At 40.9% G+C, this 14,772-nt stretch overlaps 1 non-coding gene across 1 annotated transcript; it reads left to right on the top strand.

The window, feature by feature from the left end:
• The first annotated feature begins 1,342 nt into the window (after positions 1–1,342).
• LOC138706888 (5S ribosomal RNA) lies at positions 1,343–1,461 on the top strand. The gene has a single exon (XR_011334134.1). It is a non-coding gene; the product is annotated as a 5S ribosomal RNA (ribosomal RNA).
• The last annotated feature ends 13,311 nt before the right edge of the window (positions 1,462–14,772 follow it).

Here is a 14,772-nt window from a genome sequence, read left to right as displayed (position 1 = left end):
TTGCGCTGTTTCTATTGGCTCGCACTGGGAAGGCAGTACGGCATTGTCCCTGCGACTTAAATATTTTTCTCCCTCCGGGCTCATCATCAGACGAGCACCATGCCCCCCAAAGCTTCCGGAAAGGCTGCCAAGAAGGCCGGCAAGGCCCAGAAGAATATTTCGAAGGGCGATAAGAAGAAGAAGCGCAAGAGGAAGGAGAGCTACGCCATTTACATCTACAAGGTTCTGAAACAAGTTCACCCAGACACGGGAATCAGTTCAAAGGCTATGAGCATCATGAACAGCTTCGTTAACGACATCTTCGAGCGCATCGCCGCGGAAGCTTCGCGGCTCGCGCATTACAACAAGCGGTCGACCATCACCAGTCGGGAGATCCAGACAGCCGTCCGTCTCCTGCTACCCGGTGAGCTGGCCAAGCACGCCGTCAGTGAAGGGACCAAGGCCGTCACAAAATACACTAGTTCCAAGTAAGCGGGAGTGCTTGCTAGGGAATCAGCAACCGGCCCTTTTAAGGGCCACAAGTTATTCATAACAGAGTAGATGAATGAAGAACAACAGCGTTTCCCACCGAGTGAAAATTTAAATAATCACCCCGATAACACTTCTAGGATAGATAATACATTATAGGCAGTCCATGGGAGACTTGGATCCACGAGGCAAATTCGTTTCCTTAATAGTTTCGTACGACTTATATGAGAGCGCGGTGTCATTCCTACTCACTTGGCAGCATTAATTGTTGAGGGAAAACAACTTAGAAGGTAACTTGTCGACCGCGGTCATAATCCTTCCGCAGGCCACTACTGAGAATCTGTGGACATACGGGTAATCTATCTTTATTGAAACTCGGGTTCATAACATACGACTGATACTTTATATATCTGTCACGTAATCCATCAAGAGACAAATGTCCCCCCCCCCCCTAGTCAGTAGCGAGCTTCAGTCCATTCGTAGTAGCCGCCGGTGCAAGAAGTGAATTGAAGTTTGTGTGAAGTTCCGTAGTATGGCATGAAAATGATGTCGAAAATCCGACTACAGTTCCACAACCATGTGGTTGAAAGGAGGCTCCGCTGTTGAACAACAATCCACCTGTGGCTTAACTTAGAATGCCGACTAGCTGTTTTATTAATCCCGTGTCAATCCAGCAGTGTGTGACGTTGAAACGTAACCAAACTGCCGTTGATAGATAGATTTATCATCTATCCCAATGACATCCAACGAGCTTGGTAATTTAGGTACAGAGTCTAAGCAGGCAGTTTACGTGTGTGTGTGAGCGAGTGCAGGTTTTATCGAGTGCACCCCAATCCCATCGTCCTCAAGTGCCTACAGATTACGCAGTTTCATCGGCAACGGCCATACCATGTTGAAAATACCGGTTCTCGTCCGATCACCGAAGTCAAGCAACATTGGGCGTGGTCAGTACTTGGATGGGTGACCGCTTGGGAACACCACGTGCCGTTGGCGATTTTTTTTTTTACGTCACTATTTCCAGCGTGTTCTAATAAGACTTATGGGATATTATGTTCCCTTCCCTATTCCAGCTATAGCTTGGATGATGACGCCGCTGCATAATTGTAGAGTAATTGATAATTCTTAAGTACTTGCAGCTCCGTATTGAAACTTATGACTGGTAGCATATTCATATGAGACGGTTCACTTCTCTGCGTTTTCTCGAAGAAGGGAATATGTATTCAGGGGATTGTGAACGTACCTCGCGCTCTCCCTAGAAGTTAGAGACATTTTAGGTAAAGAATGTAATATACTGTACATATATGGCTAATTAAAATCCCATTAGTTACTACATTTCAGTGGGTAGTACAAATTCCATAATGAAAATATCTCTGTCCTAGTAGTTGTATCCTTTAAAGAAGCTCGTTGTTTTCCCATGATGAAGGGCAGAACTTGGTCGGTAGAAATTTAAACAGACTGCATTATCAGACCAGGCGTTATTTCAATATCAGCGTTTAGTTTAGGAAATATAGCAATAGCGGAGTTGGGAGAAGTAGTTATAGCATGTACAGTAAGTATAAACAGTTCGCTGTACTGTACAGTGAATATAAATATTTGAATGTACGATGGCAAAACATCAGACATACAGTACGTAGCTCACATATCTTTAAAAATAAATAAATAAATAAATAAATAAAAATAAAGAAGACATTCTGAGGAGTGAGTGGAAAGTGCATATTATAATGAATATTTTTAACTCTCAGTTGACATTGAGAGAGAAAGCCATGCATCGGGGAACCGGTGACTGTTTTTGCGTTACCTTCTGCTATTGGCGTTGTTGGTTAGTAACGAATGAAAGGGGTAGGACGCGGAATCAAATGTCAAAAAACGATAGGGAAATAATAGTAACTGGTTGTATTTCGATCGAGCTCGGCGTGCTGATTCACCAGTGGGGTGTTTCACAAAGTTTACAATCTTTGGAAATTGTGAACTCTGTTTGTAAACTTCTGTTTCACAATCTTTGTTTGTAAAGGTGGACTGTACAAAGGAAATCAAATCTTTACGAATGAAATTTTGCGCTCTTTACAAGTGATATGTTTGTTTCACAACGAAGGAGTAATTTTACAAACGTGTAAACTAAACTTTACTAGTGAAGTTAGCACATTTTCTACAGTAGCCCTGTTGAAATAGCTTCTAATTGTGAATGAAAAAAATAAACACATATGTATAAAATCAATTTTATAGTAACAGGGTACCATTAAGAATTACACTGAAGCAGTTGTGATGTTATTGAGTAGTTCTAGCGACTCAGACGAAGATTTTGCATTTAGGCCTAACGTAGAATTTTCCGGCCACGTTCGTATCATTGTACGAATATTAATGAAAGGTTTCGAATGAATCCCGCGCTATACTTCAGAATACCGCGTTAGTTCTTATATACGAGGAACGTATTTAATAAATACTCGCACTTAAAGAAGAAAAACTTTGCACCGAAAACCAATCACTTAATAATGCAATGTCGGCATTACTTACGCAGTATTCTGAAGTCGTTCCGAATCCCATTTCGCTGTAATCTCTCCTACAAGATATGGGACATCACATGCAACATCTGAAAGGGAAAAGTGGTGCCCTAACCTCAAAGCGAGAACTGCATTGGTTGCATAGTAGCTCTCAGTTCCCTGCGTTAGCAGATAAGAACGGAATTTATAAGATTACAGTGTGCAAAAGTTCACACATGGTAGTTGATGTTGTTACAAGATTGAAAAAACTCGAGGCGGGTTATTGATCACCGAATGTGCTTACTCGGGCAAAGGATTTTTATGCTCCTCCTGCTGGGTTCCCTAATGTTGGCGAGGTTATGGATGAAACAATAAAATATACTGATGGACCAGCAGAGAGCGAAGTTGATTTTAATGGATGGACATGTTAGCTGCTCTATCAACTGCATATAACTACGTGGGTCAAATCCATTATTTATCAATTATTTGAATGAATTTCGCGCTAACTTTCGTCAGTTAAGTCGTAGGCTAATTAATGCATTGGTATGCTCGACCAATTGCATGCCGCGAAACTCCGTTGTCGCCGATGTAGCAAAATCTAAATAAAATATATATAAAAAAATATAAACATGTCCATCGATAGTTCTAAAATTACAGCTACTTTACCTCTGATCCTTAGTGATTTTTGTAAACTGTCGTTGGCGATTTTGTTCAACCAATTATGCGTATTTGTAAGTTTGTTTCGCCGATTTTGTAAAGTTCGTTAAAACATACAAGTGAATAAGATTGCATTGTGAAACACAGTTAACAAGCATATGTAATATTTCCGTTGTTAATTGTATATTGTTAATTTGTAATTTGTTAGCGTTGTGAAACATGCCCCCATTTACCTTTAGAGGTAATATCTACATTAATATTTAGTTAAAATTTAAAGAAATTTTAAACGAATGGAAGCTGCATTTTAATTCACCCCAAATTACTATGTTCCCTTTCAGATTATCAGCTGTTGTTGTTGTTGTTGTTGTATTGTAAGTTCTCACTTATTGTTAGCTAGCCGTACCCGTTCGCTCCGCTCCACCTGTTAGAAATAAATATAAAGTAATTACATAATTAAAATAGGACGTCTGATCCAGGGAACAACTTTTACAACAGCGCAAGATAATCTGCTTCGCATATTACCCAATTTTTTTTTAGCACTGCATTTATTGCATATATATTTTATGTATTTTAACACGATTCAATTGAGCATAGTTAAAATATGAATTATTAAAATAATGGATTGCCAAGCTAAAGTACTATTACTGCATACTAAATCAATACACTCTCGTTGTTCGTTAATTCTCTGAGATTAAAATGCGTGTACATAAATATTATTTTAAGAAATACAGAAAACGAATGTACAAAATAGCCTATCAAATTTTCTGTGCATAAGAAGCTATTTTAATCTTACCTGTCCTCGATTTACTCAGACGTTACTGTAATAACATTATAGCATTATGTCCATCTAGAGAAACTACAGTTTCCAATGGTGAAATAATAACTAATTATACAAATCAGTTAATTTACGAGCTTGTGATATTACTTCATACAAACACAGAAACATTCCCTGTAGGCTATGTTTAATAGCTTTCGATTGTTTGTTGATGTCCAAGGCCCCTGTTTCGATTGTTGTTGTCCAAGGCCCCTTATAGACGAAGTCATTTGTTCTTAATTCATTGCACCGTCTTAGATAGCGTTATTTTAATTTTAAAACTCATTTATCTCATTAAATATCAGTCCTATCAAAATGTTGTAAAAAAATAAAACTTAACGGAAATCATTTTTAAAGGAACATCTGTTATGTAACATTTTTTCTCAAATATCAATAATAAGCGAGATATTTCGATTTATTTAATTCAGGCCCCCTTATAACTCCCCTTTTAAATAATGTATTTCGAATGCCATATAGCCTAAAATCTAAGTTACAACAAACTTAATTTATATTCCAGTTTTCATATAAATCGGTTCAGCCATTATCGCGTGAAAAGGTAACAAACATACAGACAGACATACAAACAAAAATTTCAAAAATGCGATTTTCGGTTTCAGGGTGGTTAATTATATATGTTAGGACCAATTACTTTTGGAAAATCGAAACTTACCAGAAAAATTTCGGCTACAGATTTATTATTAGTATAGATAGTACGAGATACGACCGCAATTTTGTACGACTAGTGTAATGAAGGAATGCAAAAAATTATTTTGGAACTTTGCAATGTTAGTCTATCATTAAAATAAAATTAAATCTTAATTCGTCCCTTTTGCAGGAGTCTTCTTCATCCAGTATGTTGTTGGCTGATATGGAGGAGGAGGGGGGGGGGACATGCTCTAAAGGGATTAAATTTGCTTAGCAAATCGATATGGTGACTAACGCTTGCAATGCGTCATAGCTATAATTGTACTGCGCGGTAATTTCAGAGTAATAAGAGTTCAGTTCAGGGATCTGCTAATTTCTTCATATTGTGTTCGGCAATGGAATAGTACCGCAGTAGCATTAAGAGGTTTTTATAATTTGAACTGATATGTGCAGGTATATTGACCCCCCCCCCCTCCCACCGCTGGCCGACGCGGACTGCAATGACAACAGTAAGCCACACGTCATACGTAAGCCTTTCTTCTTCTTCATCTTTGCTCGCCTGGCAAATACAGTCTTGGATTTCACATATTCAATTTTTCACAGTCCCAACTCCCTTGCATGGACGTGTTTTCACGTACCTTTAAAGTTTCTCCTCTCATTCATTCAGTCTATTCGCAAGCCTGAGGGTTTTCCGTGGTTTTCCCTAAGGAGCTAAGACAAATGTAGGGATGAGCCCAGAAAGAAAAGGGCATTCACTTCCTTAGACCCTGGTAACTGCTCTTTTTAGAGGAAGGAGGAGGAGAAAGAAACCCCCCCACCCCCACCGACGTGGACTGCAATGACAACAGTAAGCAACACGTTATATGTAAAGCCTTTATTATTATTATTATTATTATTATTATTATTATTATTTACAATGGGACTAAAGGTGGTGTAGATACACTATGTCAAATGTGCCACAATCTTTCCTGCAATAGAAAGACGAGGCGCTGGCCACTAGCAATATTTTACAACATGCTAAATATTGCAAGTATAAATTCATGGATAATTTATAGTTAGAAGAACTCAGAAAACAATATCAAGAAAACAATTCATTTTCCAATTGTGTGAAGAGCTGACAAAACCGTGGATGCAGCACCGCTTTGCACGTCCTACTTTACACCGATCTCTGCGGGCAACAATTGAAGAACATCTGAACATTGCTGTGCAACAACAATGCCAGGTAATGCAGCCAGATGGTGAACGTACTGTTTGCTATAAATGTCCTGCAAAGAAGAGGAGAATGATGACAACATTTTGTGGACTTTGCAAAAAGGGGTTCTGCAGAGAACATCGCGCTGTTGTTTGCACTAATTGTAAATAGGACAATAACATGAACGTAAAGACTTTATGACAAACTTAAAATTAAATGAACACTAATGGCTACGAAAAGTGTAAAAGTTGTTAAATGTGTGATATTGAGTTGATTTCAGTTAATTAAAATGTGAGTAGTAAAAATTACGAATGCTTACCTTTAACATGAGTACAGTGATGATTACCTGTCTAGGGTTAAGTAGTCGCGTGGTGAGTTTAGGAATTCCCAGACCACCTCTAAGATTGTTTAAAATAAAGGTATTGTAATCGTACGTTTCTGTCTTTTGTCAATAGTAACGTTGACCTTTCTTTTTCGAGAAAACAAAATCTGTTGTACAGTTAAAGGTACTGAAATAGTAAGAAATTTTCTGAAATCCCCACGCGTTTGCAAGTGTAAGTCTCTGTTGTAACCTGTTGATTTACGAGAGACTGCGTGTGCTTCCGTACAGTGTTTCTAAAATGTGCAGTAACGAGTCAGAAATCATTGGAATGTAGTGTAGGTGTGTTTGTTATAACCGGGAATCAATCCGCAGTACTTGACCAATCAACTACGGGAAATATCAGAAAAATTGGCAGGAGTTAGCAAGAAAAACAAAGGTAAAATATCACGTGAACGAGCACCGATACCGAGCACTATGTACAATATACCCTAGAGAAAAAGACAAGAAAACAAAAGTCAACCGCTGCAAGTGTTACGAAGTGGTGTGTGAAACATATAATGAAGAATGTCTGCGGGAAGCGCATCTAGTGAGATAAAGGGTGAAATGGAGGATTCTGCTAAAAATAAAGAAAGGAAGAAAAATGTTTACAGTTAATACAAGTATTGTTTTCTCTTGTGGGTTTATGTTTAGTATAATAGATGTGTGTGTGTGTGTGTGTGTGTGTGTGTGTGTTTCATTAAAAATTAGCATATCCTTAATGAATACATCCTAAGTGGTATAAATGAAATTGTATAAACTGCAGGGAATCTTAAAATATGAAAATTGCGATAGTTGTTTTCTTTACAGTCCGACCTTTTTTAATAAACTAGTGTGAGATATGAAGTTTTGCACATTTAAGGGTTGTTAACATGAATGTAAGGAATATATATTATGATATGATATGATATGATTCTCAAATACTCTGTCCTGCTGACCCTTCACATTTCTGTATTCGGGCGAGTGTGTATTCTTCTTCTTCTTCTTCTTCTTCTTCTTCTTCTTATTATTATTATTACTATTACTATAATTATTATTATTATTATTATTATTATTATTATTATTATTATTGTGTGAAGAGTTGTATCGGAAGTGCTTTATAGACTAAATTAATAATTTCTATCTTAACTGAAATATTTACATTATATTTCACACAGTATAGTTACAGGTAGCATAAATTCAGATAATGGTTTTTATATGGGAATCTACTTCTTGTGTTTAGAGGCTACATTTATACAGAGTTAATAATTTCTCCCCTATGTAACATATTTCCATGAAATTTTATACGCATCTATGCAAAAACGAATTATGCTCGTGTAATTAGGGAATTAGGGAAAAATTAGTGTTTCTGATAATTTTTAATGTTTTAATAGAAATTATGCTCCTAAAAGATGACTAGCCTGCCATATTTTTCGCAGTTGGTAACAAAATGCTAGATTCATGGATATACTCCATAATTTAGTTGTTCATTATATGTTCAAGAAGTGTTGAATTTTTCTTGGAGAAATTAAGCTCCTTCATCCAGACTCTGAAAAGTGGCTGCTGTCGAATTCGTAAAGCGCCACCAAGAGATGAATATAACATCTAAGTTTGCAGGATGTAGCAGCTAAATTTTAAGCCGTATAGAGTTTAATATTTGATTAATGTGTGGGTAGAAGAATTGAAAGTTAACTCAGGTTTACTTGTAATGCACAGCCTGTTAAATATGTCGTAAAAAAAAAAAAAAAAAAAAAAAACTAGTTGCACAAATCTCAGTAAACGTGCCAATTAAATGAATGCTAACGTATTATAGATTGCTTTTCGCGTATTAAATGAAAGTACACATCTTGTCCTATGACCTCCATAAGGGAAGGTTTAACAATATAAAACAGCCACTGACCCCACGAACAAAAATCAACTGAAGAGCGTGACTTAAAAAAAAAAAAAAAAAAAAAAAAAAAAAAAAAAAAAAAAAAAAAAAAAAACTCATGTTTTGTCCCACCTCTTACTGATATTGATGTTTTGTATGTTGTTGTGCACAATGCCTAGCTTTTGTTTAAGCCTAGATATTACTTAAACTTCGGTTATGATGAAGTTGATTTTCTTACATAGTTTTGCGTTCTGGACAACTGTGCGCCGGCATCTCTCGGAACATCCGAGATCAGGTCCCTATCCCCTCCACCGCAAAGTCAAATAGCGTCTGTCACTTGATTTTGAATATTAAACAAACATACCATCACGGCATTTCCGTTATGGCATCTGGTGTCATCAATAAGCTACAAATAAAGGAAAGAAAGAAAGAAAGAAAGAAAGAAAGAAAGAAAGAAAGAAAGAAAGAAAGAAAGTAGCACAGTCACTGTCCTGAACAAGGTACGCAAGTATTATTTTAATTAATGCGTATCGCCTACCAGCCGCCGAAACTATTCGACAGGAGAGTGAATATCCTACACGGTCCTGTAAAAATGTTCTGAATACACTAAATGACGTGTAATTTTTTTTCTATTATTAGGACAATTGAACGTGTCATTGCTCCTGCGGGTTGCTTTGTTTCACACCACAGAGAATTCAGGTTCTCTACCCCCCGGGATTCTAGAGATAAGAGAGCGATGAGGTTAAAGGAGTAGGCGTTTGTTCGTGTTTTTGTTTTTACTTTAGAAAAATTGCGAAACGTGACGCAATAGCGATAAGTTTTATGAACAAGTTTGCTGAATCGACCAATTGAAGGTAATTTATATTTTGCTAAAGAAGAGAGGAGATTAATGAAATCAGTTATTGTAATAATCGTAGTAGATTGAAGGAATTGTTTGTATTCAAACTCCTTTTGTGAAATAAGCTGCTCGGATGCTTATCAGGGTGACGGTTATAAATGTTATCGTAATACCCACCCGAGGTCACAAAGGTCACAGTCTTCCGCTTGTCCTTTCCTAAGCAGACCACGTCTGTACTATCGAAAATAATGAGTCACAGTTATAGTTTCGTGAAAGTAAAAAATGTTAGATAGGAGACAAGTAGCTACTCTTATACAATCATAATCACATTTTGTATCCAATATAGTATAAACGAGCTACATGTAAGTACTGTGTAAAGTTTCATTAAAACAATATATTATATATGAGACAAGTCACTAATTTTTGTCAAAACGCATCGTCTATAAAGGGGTAGTTTCTCCTCTTATACAGTAGTGACTATAGTGCGAAGTTTCATGGAAATATGTCACATTTTTAGTCCAGCTAGATTTGCTTTCTGGACCACTTTGAGCCTTGGCGCTTGTGATCGGTCGGACGGAGGATCACTCGTCCCGGCGGCGTTAACCCTTAATTTGGTAAATATATATAATGTGCAATATTATAGAACTGTGAAATTTTTTTTTAATTTTCCTAAGAAACTTTGTTATCCATCGTTCTATTAAAAAATTGTTTATTAACCTATAGGATACATTGCGATATTTGTCAAACAGGCTGTGGGAAAATGCTGATACGGTGAGGAATGGAAAGGGAGAAACCATTTATATTATTGAGGTGACCTTGAACTGAGGGTAGTAGGAACGAGACCTGGAGTACGGTACAACCGGCTCTTCCGAGAAATAACTAGTGGCCCTGAAAAGGGCCTTTTTGCGGGCAGGAGTACCTTTGTTAATTCAAGCCCTCTCGCCGCGGATGCGCCTAGCCAGCTGAATATCCTTGGGCATAATGGTCACGCGCTTGGCGTGGATGGCGCAAAGGTTGGTATCCTCGAAGAGACCGACGAGGTATGCCTCGCTTGCCTCCTGCAAGGCCATTACGGCTGAGCTCTGGAAACGGAGGTCGGTTTTGAAATCCTGAGCGATTTCACGCACCAAGCGCTGGAAAGGCAGCTTGCGGATGAGGAGCTCGGTGCTCTTCTGGTAACGACGGATCTCGCGAAGAGCAACTGTACCAGGTCGGTATCGATGGGGTTTCTTCACGCCTCCAGTAGCCGGTGCGCTCTTCCTAGCGGCCTTCGTTGCCAGCTGCTTTCGTGGAGCCTTGCCTCCCGTGGACTTACGCGCAGTTTGCTTCGTACGTGCCATCGCTTACTCCTTCGTCCTCGCAACCCAAGTTGACGCAATACAGTCGCGCCCGCTGCCCCCAAGAGGGGTATTTATGTCTTCGCCCGTTGAGAAGCCACGCCCCTTCCGTAATGTGATTGGTCCGCGGGTTTTAGTATATAAACCAAAAAATGACCCGCCGTCGAGATCACTTTTAACCTTCGTCACACGAGCAACATGACTGGACGCGGCAAGGGAGGCAAGGGTCTTGGCAAAGGTGGAGCGAAGCGCCACAGGAAGGTTCTCCGAGATAATATTCAGGGCATCACGAAGCCGGCCATTCGTCGTCTCGCCCGACGTGGAGGCGTAAAGCGTATCTCCGGCCTCATCTACGAGGAGACGAGAGGTGTTCTCAAGGTCTTTCTGGAGAACGTAATCCGTGACGCTGTAACATACACCGAGCACGCGAAGCGGAAGACAGTCACGGCCATGGACGTGGTATACGCCTTGAAGAGGCAGGGGAGGACTCTCTACGGGTTCGGCGGTTAGACTGCCTACACACGTCTGCTGCCGAATCCGTCGGCAAAACGGCCCTTTTCAGGGCCATAAAATCCGTCTAAAAAGGGCAGTAGTTGTCGAGATTAATTTAATTCACCTTTACTGTGTGACCACTAGCTCAACAGGCCAGTGCGGAAAACAGAACTTATTTCGTAGGGGCACTTCAGTATCAGCAAAAGACGTTGTAAGAAATGCCTCTCCGTTTTTCAAATGGGTCTGACCCCAACGCTTGGTATATCAAGTGGAAAGACCGGATTCCTCTGTGAAGCCTTGCTCCTCGGATTATGTTACCTGTTACTGTAAACTTCTGTAAGTCAATAATCACTGTCCGAAGAATTGGTGGGTAATATGACAACGCAGGTAGGCAATGCTCACCAGACCGTAACAAGGAACCGAGGGGATTGACACATACTGAACATCACATCACCACGTTTTTGCAATGCCAACTTTTAGGTCATAGGAATCCAGTGTGGTAAACACTGGGGAGAAGAGGTACACATCGCATGTCAGAACACAGGACTTCGTCCTGTCAGACAACTTCCACGTATAGCTTGCGTCATTTCGGTTCGAACGAAACGACAGAGAGAGGGGAAATTCGAACGCAAATTGTCAAAGCCTTCGATTCCTACGAGAAGGTCATGTCATCATCTCAGTATTGGGGTTCCTGCGCGTGCGGCCAATATGTGCACCAACAAACAAACGCATTAGGAACTCTATTATAACGCCGTAAGTTGTTCACCAGTTATCGATTTCTTATTCAAAATTAGTTTCATTCGTAGTATGTAGTAAAGTAAACTAGTATATTCAAACGTATATGTCTAAAACCACGATGGGCACCAAAGAAGGGGACTTGTGATTATTTTCACGATAATCTCCATTACTCTAATATGATAGAAATATATTACATAAATTTCGAAGCCAACTATGTACCTTGGCATCATCATCTAATTTAACTCGTATTGTGTTAAATTATATAATAATAATGAAACCTTTCTATATGCATCAGTATAATGTGTTATCACACAATAGCCTAGTAAATGTACAACGGTTTCAAGTACTTCAGTGCGAACCTGGGACAACGACATCGTTCAGAGCACAAAATTACAGAATGATGATATTAAATCAGCCCACCGGTATAGAGAGAGAGAGAAAGTTGACACGCGTAATGAAATTACATTACGAAGCCGTGAGAGAGGATTAACAATACTGGCTATTTCTGACTTTTGTGAGGTTAGTGGGGCCCTTAAAAGGGCCGTTTTACGGAGAAGGGGCTTAAGCCTTCTTCTCGGTTTTCTTCGGGAGGAGAACCGCCTGGATGTTGGGCAACACACCACCCTGGGCGATGGTGACGCCGGACAGGAGTTTGTTCAGCTCCTCGTCGTTGCGAATGGCGAGCTGTAAGTGACGAGGAATGATCCTAGTCTTCTTGTTGTCACGAGCTGCGTTGCCAGCCAACTCGAGAACTTCGGCCGCCAGGTACTCCATCACCGCGGCCAGGTAGACTGGCGCACCGGCACCAACTCGCTCTGCGTAATTGCCCTTACGCAAAAGACGGTGGATACGGCCTACCGGGAACTGCAACCCAGCACGGCTGGATCGAGACTTTGACTTTCCCTTCACCTTGCCTCCCTTTCCACGACCCGACATGATGCTACTCCTACTTGCAGCTGTTTAACTACAAGAACGACGCCTCGCCCAAAATGATGCAGGGCCCGAAAACGAACGAAACGAATGAATGGGGACGAAGAAAGAATGAATGATGTTTAAAATGGCAGGCAGGGTAAGCATCCCATGCCTCCATTGGTTCCTCGACAAGCAATTCGCTAACTTTAGATCGAGGTACCCAGCTATAAGCCGTTTGCCCTCTCATCTAACAGTAGTGTATTTCCCCTGTGAATGATTTTATGAACATGTATACGCTATCAGTTAAATTGTGAATGAAATGAATGAAGTGAAGTGAGCACCATGCCTCGCAGATGTTAATGAGAGGTGGAGAGTCCAGTGCTCTGGTCAGTTCTGTCCTAGTCACGTTTTTGTAGTGGCGCTAGGGAAACTCGTAACCTATTACCAACAAAGTGGTGGGCTACTCGTTTCCGTAGAAGCCGTCTGGCTGCCTGGTTGGCTGTGGCAAGTGTCGTGTGTCGTTTCGTAGGGTTTGTGTCAGTAGTGAGTAAAGAAATAGTGAATGTCACTATTTCGTCCTGTAGTCTGTTTAGTTGCCGGTCAATGTAGGATTCTATTTTCTGCATAGCAGAACGTAGAACCCCCTCGACCAGCTGTTCCGTAGTTGTTTTTTCTGTCTGTGGATCGTCTGTAGTGTTTGTCTTGGTTGTCGTTGTCTTAGCTGCATCCGCATAAGACAATTCGGGTTTGGGAAGTGTTGGGTAGAAAACGGACTGTGATGGTTTGGGTATAGGTTTCGGTATTGGTTTGTGGGTGTCTATGGGGACGTGCGTGGGATCGGTGGAGGTTATGAGATTAGTCCTTGGATATTTTGGACAGCGAGCTTGGCCCGTATAATGGGTGTCGCTGTTGCACGTGGCGCAATACCTAATCTGGGATAGGCGGTTGTGGTTGCACAGGTCGGGATTTTTGCCGCACTTAAAACAAGTCTTGGGCTTGTCGCAGTTTGTCCTTGTATGGCCGTATTGTGCACAGTTAAGGCACGGTCGGTGGAAGATTGTCTCGTGTGATGGCTCTACTCTGTAGTACCGTCCTGCAAGTTTAATTCCTTCTAGTAATTTGTCTGCTGTGGTGATGTCATTTGTGAAAATTCTAACTAAGTTGGTGGGTTTGTCTGTCTGTGCGGAGATAATTCTCTTAATGCGTGTGATGCCTGGATGTGTTACAGCCAGGATCTGCATTAGTTCGTCCTCAGAGATCAGCGTGTCGACATTTTTCATGACGACACTGATCTCTTTATTTCGGGTCTGTTTCTGTCTTGATTCACTAGGCGTAATGTTGATTTCTGCGGACGGACCGAAGTTGTACAGGGGAATTGCCCTAGCGAACTTCTCCGCGTCGTCAATCGTGGCGAATGTGAGTGTAGTTGTCTTGGTAGTGTGTGCCCAGAACTGTCGTGGAGTTTGAATGTCGAGTCGGTACTGTTTCATTAGTCGCTCTATGTGTAGTGGGTTGTTGCCGTTTTTTGTGTGGTTCAGAATTTTCAGTACTGTCCTTGTCTTGGGTACTTGTGCGGTGTTAGGAGGAGTGGGAGAAGTGGGGCTTGCCGGAGTCGAACCGGATACTTTTGTGGGGATTGGTTTGCGCCTGTTGGACCGCTTCCCTTCTGAGGATTCGTGAGACGACGCCTCAGAGCTGGGAGGTGGTCCGTTGGGAGACTTCTCTGCTGTGGGTTTAGGGACAGGAGACCTCTCTGCTCTAGGTTTTGGAGCCGGCCCTTCTGAGGGCCCCTCTTGTGGAATGGAAGTAACCTCTGCCTCTTCCTCAGAAGAAGAAGAAGATTCACTGTCCAATAGAGAGGGGGGTGGGGTGGAGGAGGGATGGGATGGGTGGCCTGGTAGTTCCCAAGGTCCGAGGAGAGTGGCGGTTGGTGGAGTTTGGTATCGGGCGTGCTTCCCGAATTGTCGTGGATGCATTAAAGTCATCTGCCGTAAG

Source organism: Periplaneta americana, chromosome 9 (assembly GCF_040183065.1).
Source record: "Periplaneta americana isolate PAMFEO1 chromosome 9, P.americana_PAMFEO1_priV1, whole genome shotgun sequence".
Taxonomy (NCBI): Eukaryota; Metazoa; Arthropoda; class Insecta; order Blattodea; family Blattidae; genus Periplaneta; species Periplaneta americana.
The sequence above is the reverse complement of the archived record's forward strand: the minus strand, read 5'-3'. Positions and strand labels throughout refer to the sequence as shown.